Source organism: Triticum dicoccoides, chromosome 2B (assembly GCF_002162155.2).
Source record: "Triticum dicoccoides isolate Atlit2015 ecotype Zavitan chromosome 2B, WEW_v2.0, whole genome shotgun sequence".
Classification (NCBI taxonomy): Eukaryota; Viridiplantae; Streptophyta; class Magnoliopsida; order Poales; family Poaceae; genus Triticum; species Triticum dicoccoides.
The window spans coordinates 354387884-354403176 of record NC_041383.1 but is presented as its reverse complement, the minus strand read 5'-3'; positions in this window follow the sequence as shown (position 1 = coordinate 354403176).

The window sequence follows — 15293 nt, the reverse complement described above, 5'->3', positions numbered from 1 at the left end:
GGGCCCACCTCTACCGGGATGGAGCCACCTGTCCTTTCAGCCCCCATATCCGAATCACTTGCGGGTACTCAACGAGCCAACCCGACTTTAGTCACCATTTTATAGTATGTATAAATGTATAGTATATACCCGTGATCACCTCCCGAGTGATCACGGCCCGATAGTATAGCAAGACAGACTGCAAGAATGTAGGGCCACTGATGATAAACTAGCATCCTATACTAAGCATTTTAGGATTGCGGGTAAGGTATCAACAACTGTAGCAACAATGACAGGCTATGCAACAGAATAGGATTAACCAAGCAGTAACATGCTACACTACTCTAATGCAAGCAGTAGAGAGAAGAATAGGCGATATCTGGTGATCAAGGGGGGGGGGGCTTGCCTGGTTGCTCTGGCAAGGAGGGGTCGTCAACTCCGTAGTCGTACTGGGTAGCAGCGGCGTCGGTCTCATAGTCTACCGAAGAGAAGAGGGGGAAGAAACAATAAATACAATTTAAACATAAGCATGACAATGCATGACATGACAATGAGCGGTGCTAGGTGTGCCCTAACGCGGCAGTAGATGTTACCGGCGATAGGGGGAAACATCCGGGAAAGTATCCCCGGTGTTTCGTGATTTCGGATAGATGAACCGAAGGGGAAATGTTGCATGTTCGCTATGCTAGGGATGTGTGGCGAATGAACGGGCTGTGTATTCGAGTCGTCTCGTCGTTCTGAGCAACTTTCATGTACAAAGTATTTTCATCCGAGCTACGATTTATTTTATATTAATATTTCAAAGTTTTTGATCATTTTTATAATTTATTTAATTATTTAAATCGAACATCATCCAGAACAGTGAAAGGTGATGTCAGCATGACATCACCATGAAGTCAGCAGGTCAAACCCAGCTGACCAAAGTCAACCTGGCCTGTGGGTCCAGTGGGACCCACCTGTCATAGACTAAGGCTAACTAAACATGTTTAATTAGTTTAGTTAATTGATTAGATTAATTAAACACAATTAATCAAGTTAATTAATTTAGTTAACTAAATAATTAATTAATTAAATTTTGTTTTTATTACTATTTATTTATTCATTTTAATCTCTTTTTTTTAATGTTCCAGGGGCACGGGCCCCATTTGGTAGTGGTCCAGAGGCCATAGCGGGTCGGGCCAATCGGCGCCGCCCGAATGGGTGAGGGGAAAGCGGGTGACGGGCGTACTGGTGCGGGTGCTCGCACCCGACGCCATGAGAGGCGAGGGCGAGTGCGCCTGGGGCCTCGGTGGCCGGCGACGACGGGAGCAGCGCCGGGCGTGGGGAACTGCGAGGCACGCACGCCGGCGAGACGAGCCGTGGCGGTGTTTGGCAGGCGCGAGGGAACGCGGTAGGCGCCGGCGGCTACAGGCTGCAGGGGCGGCGGAAGGCGCAGCACCGGCGCGGCAGCACGGGCAAGCAGGGCGCGAGGCCACCGCGAGCGGGCGGCAGGGCAAAGCGGGGCCGCGCGGGCGGGGCGCCGTGAGCACGGGCGCTGGACGCGCACGGGCGTGGAGGAGACAGAGAGGAGGGAGTGGAGGCTGTTGCCTCACCCGAGGCATAGGGTCAGGGCAGTGGGGCGCGGAGAGGAGACGGGGATGACGGCGACGCGGTGAGGACGGTGGGGCAACTCCGACGAGGTGGCTTCCGGCGAGGTCCTCGGGCGGCGGTTGTGTCGTACGGCGACGGCGTCGATGAAGGGGGCATCGGGCTCGTTGCCCCTTCTCGATCTAGATCGGGTCGGGGAAGAGGAGCGAGGGGGGGGGAGCGACACGGAGACAGGCGGCGAGGAGAGGCGCGGTGACGGGCGTCGGTGACGGTGTTAGGCGCGCGAGGTTCTTGGGCGGCGGCGGCTCCAGATCGAAGGAGAAGGAGCCCGGGGAAGGAGTGGGGATCGGGAGGAGTAGGGGACTGGGGTGGTTAGGGTTTCAGTGTGGACCAGGTGGGGTGTAAGTATGGCCGGCCTAGTGGCCCGATGGCCTGCTGGGTCGAGGCCCAGTTGGGGGGTGGCCCTTGTTTTATTTTAGTTAGTTAGTTTTTCTGTTTTTTATACTTTCCTTTTTCTTTATTTTCTTTTCTATTTTCTCTTTATTTACCTAACACTTTAGTTTTGTAAAAACACATAGGTTGTACCTAATTTAGTAAACTTAACTAAGTCACATTCCGAACATTTTTTTGATGTTTGAAAACTTTGGTTGTTTGCCAAAAATTAAAATTTGAATTCGAATCATTTTGAACTAACGCGAGATTAGCGACAATAATGGAGGTGACGTGGCGTCATTAGCAGAGGTTATTGTAGCTTGATTATCCATGCGTCACATGTTGTGTACCAGACATGATGTATGTCTTGCTATAAGCATAGCAGGGAGGTACCAAAGTAATCCTGGAGTGGAGCACTAGACAGCGGTCAAGAACATCCCGAAATACCTGAAAAGGACTAAAGATATGTTTCTCGTTTATGGAGGTGAAAAAGAGCTTGTCGTAAACGGTTACGTCGATGCAAGCTTTGACACTGATCCGGATGACTCTAAGTCGCAAACCGGATACGTATTTTTATTGAATGGATGAGCTGTCAGTTGGCGCAGTTCCAAGCAGAGCGTCATGGCGGGATCTACGTGCGAGGCGGAGTACATTGCTGCTTCGGAAGCATCATATGAAGGAGTTTGGATGAAGGAGTTCATATCCGATCTAGGTGTTATACCTAGTGCATCGGGTCCAATGAAAATCTTTTGTGACAATACTGGTGCAATTGCCTTGGCAAAGGAATCCAGATTTCACAAGAGAACCAAGCACATCAAGAGATGCTTCAATTCCATCCATCATCAAGTGTCGGAAGGGGATAAGGATGGCAATTTTACCCATGGGTATGGGTACCCACGGATACCGTACCCGCAAGGGCAGGGTATGGGCACAATTTTATACCCATGGGTAGTACCCATACCCTACCCGTTAAGTCATGGGTAGGGCACGGGTATATCCTTTTACCCATGGATATACCCATACCCTACCCGTTTATACTGATATGTGAAACTTACCCATAATTCACAAGAGTACCCGTGTTAAATTTGGTTTGTGAGCTTGTGAACCTATGTTAAAGTTATCATTAATTGTCAATTTTAGTTGAGCAGGTACTCGTCTATCTGATATTGAGTTGAGATCAATATTTTTTGTGAAATGTGCTATAGATTAATGTAAAATTGCGAATAACTTTTGTACTGCTTGATCTACCCAATTGGTACCCAATGGGTATGGAAACCCATCGGGTATGGGTACGGGTAAAGTTTCATACCCGTGGGTACGGGTATGGGTATAATTTCGTACCCATTGACTACACGGGTATGGGTATGGTAATGCTCTACCCGCCCCATACCCTACCCATTGCCATCCTTAGAAGGGGACATAGAGATTTTCAAGATACACACGGATCTGAATGTTGCAGACCCGTTGACTAAGCCTCTCTCACGAGCAAAACATGATCAGCACCAAAGCTCCATCGGTGTTAGAATCATTACTATGTAATCTAGATTATTGTCTTTAGTGCAAGTGGGAGATTGAAGGAAATATGCCCTAGAGGCAATAATAAAGTTATTATTTATTTCCTTAATTCATGATAAATGTTTATTATTCATGCTAGAATTGTATTAACCGGAAACTTAGTACATTTGTGAATACATAGACAAAACATAAAGTCCCTAGTGTGCCTCTACTTGACTAGCTCGTTAATCAAAGATGGTTATGTTTCCTAACCATAGACATGTGTTGTCATTTGATGAACGAGAACACATCATTAGGAGAATGATGTGATGGACATGACCCATCCGTTAGCTTAGCATTATGATCGTGTTAGTTTCATTGCTACTGCTTTCTTCATGACTTATACAAGTTCCTCGGACTATGAGATTATGCAACTCCCGAATACCTGAAGAACACTTTGTGTGCTACCGAACATCACAACATAAATGGGTGATTATAAAGGTGCTCTACAGGTGTCTCCGAAGGTGTTTGTTGGGTTGGCATAGATTGAGATTAGGATTTCTCACTCTGTGTTTCGGAAAGGTATCTCTGGGCCCTCTCGGTAATACTCATCACTATAATCCTTGCAAGCATTGTGACTAATGAGTTAGTTGCAGGATGAAGTATTACGGAATGAGTAAAGAGACTTGCCAGTAACGAGATTGAACTATGTACTGAGATAGCGACGATCGAATCTCGGGCAAGTAACATACCGATGACAAAGGGAACAACGTATGTTGTTATGCGGTTTGACCGATAAAGATCTTCGTAGAATATGTAGGAACCAATATGAGCATCCAGGTTCCGTTATTAGTTATTGACCGGAGACATGTCTCGGTCATGTCTACATAGTTCTCGAACCCGTAGGGTCCGCACGCTTAATGTTCGATGACGATTGGTATTATGAGTTTATGTGATATGTTGTACCGAAGATTGTTCGGAGTCCCGGATGTGATCACGGACATGATGAGGAGTCTCGAAATGGCCGAGACAGAAAGATTGATATATTGGACGACTATATTCGGACGCCGGAAGTGTTCCGAAGAAGTTTCGGATAAAACCGGAGTGCCGGAGGGTTACTGGAACCCCCCGGGGAACTAATGGGCCTTGATGGGCCCTAGTGGAGAGAGACAGAGGGGCCGACCAGGGCAGGCTGCGCGCCCCCTCCCCCTGAGTCCGAATAGGACAAGGAAGGGGGGCGGCGCCCCCCTTGCCTTCCCTCTCTCCCTCTCCTTCCTTCCCCCTCTCTTCCCCAAGTTGGAAACCTACTAGGAATAGGATTCCTAGTAGGAATCCTACTTGGGGCGTGCCCTACAGGGGCCGGCCGGCCCCCCCTTGCTCCTTTATATACAGGGGCAGGTGGGCACCCTAGAACACACATATTGACAACTGTTTAGCCATGTGCGGTGCCCGCCTCCACAGTTACACACCTCGGTCATATCGTTGTAGTGCTTAGGCGAAGCCCTGCGTCGGTAACTTCATCATCACCGTCACCATGCTGTCGTGCTGACAAAACTCTCCCTCGGCCTCAACTGGATCAAGAGTACGAGGGACGTCTCCGAGCTGAACGTGTGCTGAACACGGAGGTGCCGTACGTTCGGTGCTTGAATCAGTTGGATCACGAAGACGTTCGACTACATCAACCGCGTTAACTAAACGCTTCCGCTTTCGGTCAACGAGGGTACATGGACACACTCTCCCCTCTCGTTTCTATGCATCACATAGATAGATCATGCGTGATCGTAGGAATTGTTTTTGAAATTACCGCATTCCCCAACATAATAATGCTCCAGCAGGCCCGGCGGAATGCCGCAGTAAAGCCGTCCGGTCCCAGCCGCTTTACGGGCCGGAGGTGCTTGATGGCATCCTAGATCTCCTCCGGGCTAAATGGTGCCTTGAGGTCGGTTAGGTCATGCATCTAGATGAGCTGCGATAGGTCCAGCGTGTGATTGCGGGCAAGGGAAGTGCGTGAAGGCCGCCAGGGCCATTCCCTCCCGATCACTGATCGCGTGTCCTTCGATCACGAGTCAGGATATGTTGTTCTTCTGTCGGCGGAATGAGCATTGCCGGTGGAAGAAGGCCGTGTTAGCGTCGTTGTCCCTGAGCATGGTGATCCTCGCTCGCTGCCTCGTGATCATGCGCTCGAGAGAAGCTAGCCCCAAGTAGGAGATCTTGAGCTGTTTTCGGAGCCAATCCTCTGGAGGGGAGAACGCGCGGTCCTCTTCGGCTTTGTCAAAACGCGATATGAGCTCGCGAGAGATGGCCATCTTGTCACATATGCTCCCTTTGGACTTGGCGCTCCAACTCGTGAGTCGGCGGGCGGTGGTTTGGAGGCGCAGCATGAGACGCCGGAAAGGGTCCGTGTCGTGCACCGATCGCCAAGCCGCGGCAACCGTGCCGTGGAATCCATCTATCGCATCCAAAAGTCCTCAAAATGGAACCTCCGATGCGCCACATGCTGGGGCGCACAATCGAGGAGAAGTGGGCAATGGTCAGACACAACCGAAGTAAGGCACCTCAAGTGGCAGTCCCCGTGCATGTCCTCCCAATCAACGGTGCAGAACACGCGGTCCAGGTGCACCAGGGTGGGCGGAGTTTGCTCGTTGGACCACGTGAATCATCTTCCAGTGAGGTATACCTCGTTGAGCGCGAGGTCGTTAACGAGGCGGCGGAATCTTCCCATCGTGCGGCGATTCAAATTGTCATTGTTCTTGTCTTCATCGCATATGATTAGGGTGAAGTCACGACATAGCATCCATGGCCCGGGGCAGTCCGCACGAATGTCGCGGAGCTCCTGTATAAAGGCGATCTTGTCTACGTCCTCTTGGGGGCCGTATACGACAGACATCCACCAAGGCATGCCGGTGGCCTTGGCCACCCTTGCCGTGAGGGTGTTTGTGGTGAACAGGGGGTCCGTGATGGACACGACCCTGCTCTTCCACTTGAGCAAAATGCCTCCCTGCGTTCCATTCGCCGGGAGGTATGTGTAGTCGTCAAATTCCGACCCAAGGGCATCGAGGACAATGGACGAGCAGATCAAAGCCATTTTAGTTTCCTGTAGGCATACAATGGAGGCTTCGGTGGTGTCAAGCAGCGATCTAATGGCGTGGCGCCGGGCGCGCGCGTTGAGGCCACGCACATTCCATATTGCTATCTTGATGTCGTGATCCATGGGTGCACATGATCGATGAGGATGGGCATCGCGCTAGGCCTAGGGCGAGCCGGCCATCCGGGCGGTGGCCGTCGCAGCTGCCGCGGTAGCGAAGTCCGCGGGTAGCTCTCGGTCAACTAGGGTAGCGATGGCCGTAAGCACTGAGAGCGGGATGGGCACCACGAACACATCGTCGTACGCCTTCATCTTGATGGCAGTGATCCGCTGGTTGGTCCCGACGATCCCGAGCATGCGTAGGATCTAGACTTGAGCGCCACGCTCAGCGGTGGGTGGAGCGGCCGATGAGGCGGCGATGGTGGCCGATCGGCAGCGCCTGGGTGTGAAGTTGAGCGGGCGGGGCAGCTTCTTCCCTCGGGTTGGCAAGGCGGCGGTGATGTGTCTCGTTGCGGCTGTGAGAAATTCTCCCAGGGTCCATGTCGTCTGTGTGCAGGGGCGTGCGCGAGATCAGCGCAGCTGGTGGCGACGTGAACATCCCCCGTGTCGATCACGAGGAGCCATGTTGGGCTCCTGTCTGCATGGGCTAGGCGACAACGGAGCCCGTGGCGGCCTCCTGCATTGTGGCCTGGGCTTGGGGCCTGCCCTGCAACATCACTGGTGTCAGGGGTTCGGGGGTGGGTGATAGCAATCCTGTCATGGGCGGCGTGCTTGGGGTGGGCCGCGTATCATCGCACACAACGGCGTCCACGTGGGGTCTGGGGGACGGGATGGCGTCGTCACCAGGGCCCATCTCCTCAGTCGCTGGCATAGAGGGGTTGCTGCTTTGCCCCGACCGAGCAACAGAGTGGCCAGCAGGCGCTGGCGGCGTTGCAGGAACCTCTTTGATGGCGTCCAGATCCTGACAATGCGTGGGATCGGACGAGCCAGTCGTGGCCCCCATGCGATCGTCCTTGGGTGCGCGGCTTCCTGTTGGATTCAAATTCCGCGCTGGTTCTGGTGTGTTTGCAGCCAACGAGGGGCCGCCATCTGGGGCCTGGCCCGCCTCCGCGTTCATGATCTGGGTCACAGCGGCCAAAGTGGCTCTGCCAACTGGTGCAGTCGTCGTGGTCGCGGGGACAACTGCGCCTTCGACAGCCTTATCCACCGGGCCCGCCTGCAAAGTGCCCCTTTGTGATCCTCTGCCTCTTCCTTTTCTGGCCTATCGACGAGGGGGGTGGGTCCCCTGCTGTCCGGGCCATGATGCCATGCAACGCTCCATGCTCAGTACGGGCGACGGCGTGGCCTCGCTAGCGAGAGCTGGCCAGGCGTGCGACATAGTGACTCCATCCACGCGTCCGGCGTGATTTGTTGCCCGCCACAACGTGTCGTCCATGGCCATGCCATCAGTGCGGCCGGGCGGTGGTGCGTCCGTTCGCTACCCTGGCCGGGTCCTTGTGCGCGGCTGTGGTTGTCGTGGGCGTCGTCGTGCGCGCCATCCCCTCCCTGTCCCGTGCCATGCGAGGCGTGAAGTAGTGGAGCTCTGCTTGGCTCGACGCGGGCCACAGCAATGGCGACAGGGTAGGTGAGGGTCCTGATGGTGGGCTTGTCGGAGCTCAGGCATGCAGGAATCTGCTCCACAATTTCCAGAATGGCGGTGCGACGGATGTTGTCGGGGTGGTGTGTGCGTGCGGCCAGCTTGAACGTCGCAAGATTGGCCCTGGAATGCGTCTTGGGATGGAGGCGTTCGATCCAGCAGCTCATACCCAGGACGTGCTCAGCGGTGGACAGGTGCCAGGCCTGCGCCAGAACGCCGCGGAGCTCCAGCTCAATGCAGTACTCGAGCTCGCCGGAGCCCGCGTGGGCGAGTTTGCTCCATTGCCTGAGGGAGAGTGAGAACCACGACGAGTTGATGAAACGCTCCTCTGACTCCTCCATCTCGACGGAGTGTGCCATGATCACCCGCACAGGCTCGGGCTCCGGCGTGTGAGGGGGGCGCAACGACCAGAGCGGTCGCCTGCGGCAGGGATGGCGGTGGAGGTGTGGCCTGGTGCGTAGCGGCGTCCACGATAGAGGGGCCAACGCAGTCGTTGGTGGTGCGGGCGCGTCCGGCGGCGTCGCGACGCCTGTTTCTGTAGGAGCGCGAGTCATGGCCAGACTTGAGGCATCGACGACAGCGGATGTCCTTGGTGTAGTCCCGGATCCGATGACAATGGTCGAGGCAGCGGAAGCAATGGCCCGCGACCTCCTCCGGCGACGGGCTGCACCGGCGCGTCAGCGGAGGGCTTGGCCCGGCCGGGGTGCGTGGGCGGTTGCTGCGGTGCCTGCATCGCGACTGCTGGAAGCTGTCGGCATCGACCTGAACCCCACCGGAGACGCGGTGCACCTTGGAGCGGGGGCCGAGGTGGGTTGCGGCGGGCTGCCGAGGGAGCACCGAAGCGGGCGGGGCGGGCGGGGTCCGGACGACGTCGCTGTAGGAACGCGACGAGGACTCGCTCTCCGAGTCAAACTCACTGCCACCAGAGGACACGCAGTCGCCGTCAGAGAGGGTCGCTCGGCGCCCAGCAAGGTCAGCACCGGAAGAGCCATGACGGGGTCTGAGGGGGAAGCTGGGGAAGGGGCTCAGGGCTGGGTGGAGGGCCGCCAGCGGGGGTTCGACGATAGCGGGGCTAGAGGTGGGAGAGAGCTAGGTGGGGGTGCGAGCGATCCATCACCAAGTAGCTTAGACTGTTGGATAGAAGTGGTTCCACTTTACCCCACACGCACATTTTAGGGTTTAGGGTTAGGGTTCACTTTTCCCTCGCTTGTTTTACAAAAGTAACATCTATTTCAAATGCACATTTCTCAAATAACCTATTTCACTTTTTTAAAATAAAACTTTTTCACATTTCCAAATAATCAGTTTCACATTGACACATTATAATTTCAATTTCTGTGATTACCATTTTACAATTCAGAACCTAGATTCACAATTCAGAACATATATTTCACTTTTCAATGTCTTATTCACAAAAAACACATCTATTTAAATTTCACATTTTTTAAGTAACATATTTCATTGTTTTGAAAAAAGCTGTTACACATTTCCAAATAATCAGTTTTATAAGTTTACATTTCAGTTTCATATTATTTTTCACTTTCAGAACATACATTTCACTTTCCACTAGCCTCTTTCACAAAAATCGCATCTATTTCAATTGCATATTATTGAAATAAATTGTTTTGCTTTTTTTGAAGCTTTTCACCGGTTTGTTTCATAAAACTCACATCCATTTCAATTGCATATTTTTGAAATAACATATTTCACTCTTCTGAAATAAGCTATTACACATTTCTAGAAAAATCTGTTTCACAGGTTGACATTTCAATTTCACATTGTTTTTCACATTCAAAACCTGCACGTTACTTCTTCACTAGCTGATTTCACAAAATTAACATCTATTTAAATTACATATTAAAAAACATATTACATCTTTGAAATAAATTGTTATACATTTGCAAATAATCGATGTAGCATAGATGTCATTTCAGTTTCATATTTGGATTAATATAGGTTTCGAGTGAAATAGATTAGTTTTATGTATTTCTATTGAAAAGGTTTGTTTCATATTTTTAAGTGAAATAAGTTTGTTCCACATAGAAATGTGAAACTTTGAAATTTAAATGTGTTTGAAATGTATACAAGATTGGGGTAGTTCTAAAGGTATTGGCGCCAGACATTCAAATATACTCCCTCCGTTTCTTTATGTAAGGTGTATTATTTTTGGCACTGTGACCAAGGCACAAAAATGTAGACAACTGAGGACAAAATTACCCTTGGCGAATCATTCATTAGTGGCAAGTAAATCAGTTTGTCCAGGAAAGAAAGAGATAGATACAATCGAGAGAGAGATAATTTCCTTTTGCCATAAGGAGAGATACATGCAATCAGGAAAGAGATATTTTCCTTTTTTCTAGAGGGCTAAGAACGGAATTAAGAGGAATTAGAACAAATGCACCTTACATTATGTTTTTTAATAAAAAAACAGATACACCTTATATAAAGGAACAGAGGGAGTATAAATAATTGCGGAAACAAACTTATGGTTTTAAAGATATAAAGGTTTTAGTTGACTAAGATGAAATAAAATCCATGGATTTGTTTGAAGGGAGAGAGAAGAGACAAATGAATGAGCATCCTTACGAGACACAATGTAGTACTATGGGTCCCTTTAGACTAGCAAAAGGTAGTACTTTGTTTACTTAGATGGGATCCACTAGATGTATTTGGTCAGGTATAACTTTTTTATAGTAGAAAAGTGAGAATAAACAAAGTGATGATTGCACAGATCTTAACACAGAGACAAACAACATATGTTGTTACCGGTAGGTAATGTTAACGCTCAAAACGACTTGGTGGAGCAACTCCAACGCTGACCCAAACGGATGTGCATTTTGTCCGTTTGGGCTAGCCGAGCAGACGGGATTGTCCGCTTTCTCGTTTGGGCCGGCCGCGTCGCCCAATGGTGACCGACGCATTTTTTCACGCCCACTTAAGAAACAATTTTGAAAACATGCGTTCCAAATTAACATAATTAAAAAGTAAACAGCAAGACAACTGCCGGCCAAAGTCCATTGAAACATTAACAAAATATTAAAAAAAAACTAAAAACATGCCTCATAGTCACCCAGCACGCTGCCCTAGCCATCGTTGCATCACCTGTGTGGTCGACCAAGGCTAGAGGCGGCCCAGCCCATGGGAATGTGGTCTCCCACACTGCCTGCATCGATTCCTCCGGTGTCTGCTCCGCCAGCAACATTGCTGCGCGACGCACGCACTCTTCCTCCTCTTGCTCTCGGCGCTCTTCCTCCTCCTCCCGTGCCCAGCAGGCGCTTTGCTCTTCCTCCTCGCGCTCGGCCTGCATCCTGCGCTCACTGTTGGCACGCTCCTCCACCTGGTGGCGTTGTCGTCAGTGCTCCAGGCAGACCACCTCTTGCTTGGGCGACACACTCACCCACTCGCGGAGGATGGTGGTCTACGCGTACATCTCCAGCTCGGGCTCCGTGGGCGGTGTGCACATGGGCGTGTGCTTGGGCTCAGCCTTGGGTGAGCCATCGGTGATGGGGCTAGACGCAGTCCCCTACAGCCGACAGCGCAAGGGCCTCTTCCAAGCCATCCCAGTGCGCGTCCTCCTCGCGATGGCTCTCCTCCAGGGCGTTTTGCCACCAATGGAGCCTGGTAGGCTGCCTCCTCCTCCTCCGACGCCACCTCCGGGGGTGGCAGCACGAACCAAGGGTCGAGCTGAATGCCGTCGCCATGGGTCACATCATGCTCGGTGGCGATCCAGACATCCCAGTTGGGGGAGTCAGTTGCGTACACCGGGTCGCATCGCTGCTCCGATGATAGGAGGGCACGGCGCTTGCGCACCTTGTCTGCATGCACAGGCGCTGATCACGGCACCCCCGACAATGGGGTGCGGTGGGGGACAAGGTGCCACCCGTGGGGGAGGTTGACATCCATGCACGACAGCAAATGGCGGTAGTACTAGTTGTACCGCGTGCGGTGCACGAGGATGTAGAGTCGGTCCTGTGGTAAACACGACACTAGCACGTACGCGTCCTCTAGCGGCGGAGGCGGAGGCAGGGGAGGCGCGCGGGACGAGCCGACGTGGATCTTGCCCTTGCGCTTCTTGACGAAACCCATGGCAAGCTTGCTAGGGTTTGCCGTCGCCGGCGAGGGAGCGAGGGGGCTTGATGTCGATGGGAGAACAGGATGAGGCCGCCCCCATGCTTGCATTAAAAAGGACGAGCATGTTGGAAGCTTCCAGACGCAGCCATACTAGCCCAAGTTAGGTGGTGCATTGACTACGACCACATGGGGTAGATGTGCGGACGACACGCGGACCGAGGCGAACACCGAGCAGACCATGTGGCGTGTCCATCTCGTGTCCGCGTCAATGCAAATCGAGCGCAAATATGAAATGCAAATGCGTCCAGTCGGACAACGAGCAGAAACTTATGTGATGAGGACATCAATATCATTGTTACACCCGCATCCCCTGCAACTATACATACTGCACCAATTACTAGAGCTTGCGCATGCCAATTAAATTATCAGGTATTTTCATTTCTTGGTAATGATTCTAATGTTCATGAGAATATGGTGCTGCCTAAATTGGATACATTTGTCTTGCTTACAAATGAAGGGCCTAGCTTGGACAAGAGGGATGAACATTGGAGCAAGATCAAGCATGGAGATGATGGTATACGCAAGGGGAACAAGAATGGAGTTACAAGTGATAATTTTAGGACTTTGAAGGCACCATAATGAGTGCATGTAGCCTTGGACGAAATATACAAGATGCCACTTCATAAATTTCATCCAGAGGCTATTATAGTTGTTGCATCACCTTATTTTTGGGCCAGGCCATGTAATTCCGAAATACTTAAGTATAGGTTGTTTTTGTAGTCTGTATGTGTGGGGAAACAAGAGTCACGAAACTCCCCCCTCTTCCTCCATATATACAACCCTTAGGGTGTCATTTAGACTTTGGGTTTTGTTTAGATTAAAAGTTCGCCATAGCTGCAGCTTCACACACTTCGTTTGTGTTCAATGACTAGACCAAGACGTCACAGAACCCCACCTTCATTAATAAAGCTTTCTTCTTTTATTCGCAATATCCAGATTACAATCTTAGTTTCTTGCTTGTTCTTTTTTTGCTCGCAGGAAATATACCCTCGTGGTTAGGTTGATCGTGCTCCAGCGTGGTCAATAACCCTCGGAAGTTGGTTTAGTGATTGCTAAGGCGCGACGTCTTCGCACGTTCGTAGTCAGATCGTCAAAGTTGACTCCCACAGAAAACGAAAGCTATCTCATCGAAACGTCGGGACACCTTTGCCTCTATCAAGTGGTATCAGATTTCTAGGTTGCTCGGTGAGATTTTACAGTTTTTCATAGTTTATATCGAGTTTGTTCTTCATACCTAGTCCACAAAAAAGCCAAAAAATAGGGTTAGTTCATCATATCCAAACCAGTCTGAGCCCTTGCATAATCTTTTCTATATTTGCTTTGTTAAATTTGCGGTTGCATCATCGTGTGTAGTTGCTGGTCTTAGCGTCTAGTCTTTTAGAGTTTCAAGTTCTATTCCCTGGTATTCACACCGCCGCCGCACCATCATCATCCGCTGCCATATACCACCACCACACCAGATACATCGCCCCTACCATCTACTATCACTGCTTATCCGCCATCGCTCCGAGTCCATATACAACCATCGATCCATGTCCATATACCACCATCGACCCACGTCCATATACCACCACCCATCCGAGTCCATATACCACCACCGATCCATATCCATATACCACCACTACTCCGAGTCCATCTCATATTAGGTTTACTTTCGACATCCATTTGTTTCCAGATTTGTGTTTCCATGTCTGAGTAGGTTTCGGATTCCACTAATCTTTTTCTATTCCGTAGAAGATGTTCATTTCCAAAAAAAGAGTCCGGAAACCACCCTCCATTTAGGCCCAAAATTTTCCGAAAAAGCACTTGTCAAAAAAAATTCTGGCTATCCTATTTTTAGATGTGTCCGAGCGTTTTGATACATGTGCCACTAAAGAAAGTTTTTTGAGCCGTTTCCAGTTTTTGGTCTGGGCAGTCAAAAAAAATTGGTCACAAAAATTTCGTGTCTATCCTGTTATCTTGACTTGGGAAGAGTTTTGAGACACTCGCCATTATAGTGATTTTCGGGGAAAAAAGAGTGCAAAAAAAGAGCGAAAATAATTTTCAGACTGTGCTTTTCCCTAGTTTTCATGCAGCGCCGTGATTTTGTTAGTGTGCTAGGCTCGCGTCTCTAGCACAATCTATCCTAGGACCAGCACAGTACCATCGTTGAGCATTTATTCAACTTTGCATCTCTGAACTGATTATTGCTGACCATTTTTGCTACCATATATTAAGCCTTCCCAGCTCCACATACATCTACATCGTGCGTTTGAAACCAGCTAGAAATCGCTCTATCCATGCTTTTGAGAGGTTTGACTACAATGGTTGCCGATAACCACCTACTTCTTGGTAAGAACTGGTAAGACTTTGAGATTCGCTTGACGGATTTGTGACACACCAATACCACTTCCTAGTAGTCTGTAGGATCATATTATTGCATGTTTCTATTGCTGCTAACCATGGGAGGATCACAAGCCAACGAGACTGACTGGGAGAACATGACGAACAAAGAGTTACATGATAAGTTTCAGCAAATGATGAGCGGACAGGTGAAAGATGTGCTAAACAAATTTGAAGAGGCCGTCGAGAAGATAGATGGCATTGAGAAGGCATTCGAAACAAAGCTCGATAACAAGTTTAATGGATTTCTCGCGCGTCTTCCACAACCACCGCCCGCAGCACCTATTGTACCTCTACAGCAGCAGCAACAACAACAAAAAACAACAACAACAACAACAACAACAACAACAACAACAACAACAACAACAACAACAACAACAACAACAACAACAACGCCTTCCAAATCAAGTGGGACGAGCACTGCGCGTTCCCCTTGAGCTTGGTCAAACTTCTAGTGCTGATGTACCTACTTTTGATGCTTCTGTAGCTCCTGCTGCTACTGCAGAGGTGGAGGACTATTACGAGGATGAGGTTGATTAAAATCAGAACTACGTGCAACCACTAGCA